This window comes from Bison bison, unplaced genomic scaffold (assembly GCF_000754665.1).
Source record: "Bison bison bison isolate TAMUID 2011002044 unplaced genomic scaffold, Bison_UMD1.0 scf7180017864143, whole genome shotgun sequence".
NCBI lineage: Eukaryota > Metazoa > Chordata > Mammalia > Artiodactyla > Bovidae > Bison > Bison bison.
The window spans coordinates 8,757,878-8,759,371 of NW_011494715.1; positions in this window are offsets into that span (position 1 = coordinate 8,757,878).

A 1,494-nucleotide genomic window follows, 5' to 3' on the forward strand; every position below is an offset into this window, starting at 1 on the left:
TGTCATAGCTTTTCTTCCAAGGAGCAGGCATCTTAATTTCATGGCTGCAGTCACTGTCCGCAATGATTTTGAAGCCCAAGAAAATGAAGTCAGTTTCCATCTTCTCCTCACTTTCAATGGCCACCTCCAGAGAGCCCCTTCTGACCATCGTTCCTGCTCGTCTCTGTCTCAGCCCCGCACTTGTTCCGCCCTTCTGCACCATCTGTGATGACTTTGCTTTCTTTTTTGAGGTGGACCATTTTTAAAGTCTTTATTGAATTTGTTACAATATTGCTTCTGTTTTATGTTTTGGTTTGAGGCATGTGGGATTTTAGCTGCCCGACCAGGGATCAAACCCCAAACCTCTCGCATTGGAAGGCAAAGTCTTAACCACCGGACCACCAGAGAAGGCCTGATACTGCACTTGTATCTTTTATCTCCCCCTCCACTGTTTCTGGAGCACCTTTAAATGTTGCTAATGAACTTTGACATGAATGAGTGTCGCTGATGGAGAGTGCAATACAGGACAGATCCTGTGAAGAGATTTAACACTGAAAAAACAAAAACTTCATTCAACAAATATATGCTGAGTGCGTATGAGCTGTGCACGGGGTGGACCCAGTGCAAAGAGCTTGGATCTGGAGCTGGGACCGCGACAGAGGGGCAGGGCATGTGGGGCTGAGTGCTGCGGTGGGGAAGCAGGGCTGCTGTAGGGCATCCTCGTCCCCTTCTCCCCCTGGAGGAGGGCATGGCAGCCTGCTCCAGTGTTCTTGCCTGGAGAATTCCGCGGACAGAGGAGCCTGGCGGCTACAGTCCATGGGGTTGCAAAGAGCTGGACACAACTGAAGCAACTTAGCCCAAATCCCCATTTCCCAAAGAGGAAACTGGGGCTATGAGAAATGACACTCGTCCAGAGCAATTCTCAAACTTGTCCCTGAGATTTTTTCAGGGGGTCTCCAGAGGGCCTCCTTTTTCTAACTTCATATCTATGTGAGATCAGGTTTTCTTCATCTGTGTCAATTAAACAACATATTGCTAGGAAGTGAGTAAAGAGGCAGGTGTGAGAACCTAAGCTTTCATTGCCAACTGTTAAAGAGATTTGCAAGAATGTATAACTATGACAGTCTTCTCAAGATTTTTTTTTTCTCTTGGAAACTATGTTTCTTTTAAAGTGTTGCTTATGATAAATATGGAAGGGATCTTTTATTATTTTAAATTAACAAGTACATTCAAAAATTCTGTTTTAATTTCTAATGTGATAAGTATCGATGAATATAGAACAGAAGTTCTCCGGGGTCGTCAACGACTTTTGAGAGTGTAAAGACCCCAACATCCTCCCCCCCAAAAGGGACAGTGAAGACTCAAGAGGCACAGGTGTGCGCGTATACAGTAAGCGCAGAATGAATGAAGCCCGGCAGGGCAGGCCCCTTCCCGCGCGTCGCCCCGCGCTCGTCAGGGAGGCGGCCCCGCGGCTCTGCGCGTCTGGGAGGCCGGTCTCCCGGACCCGCGCCCGCC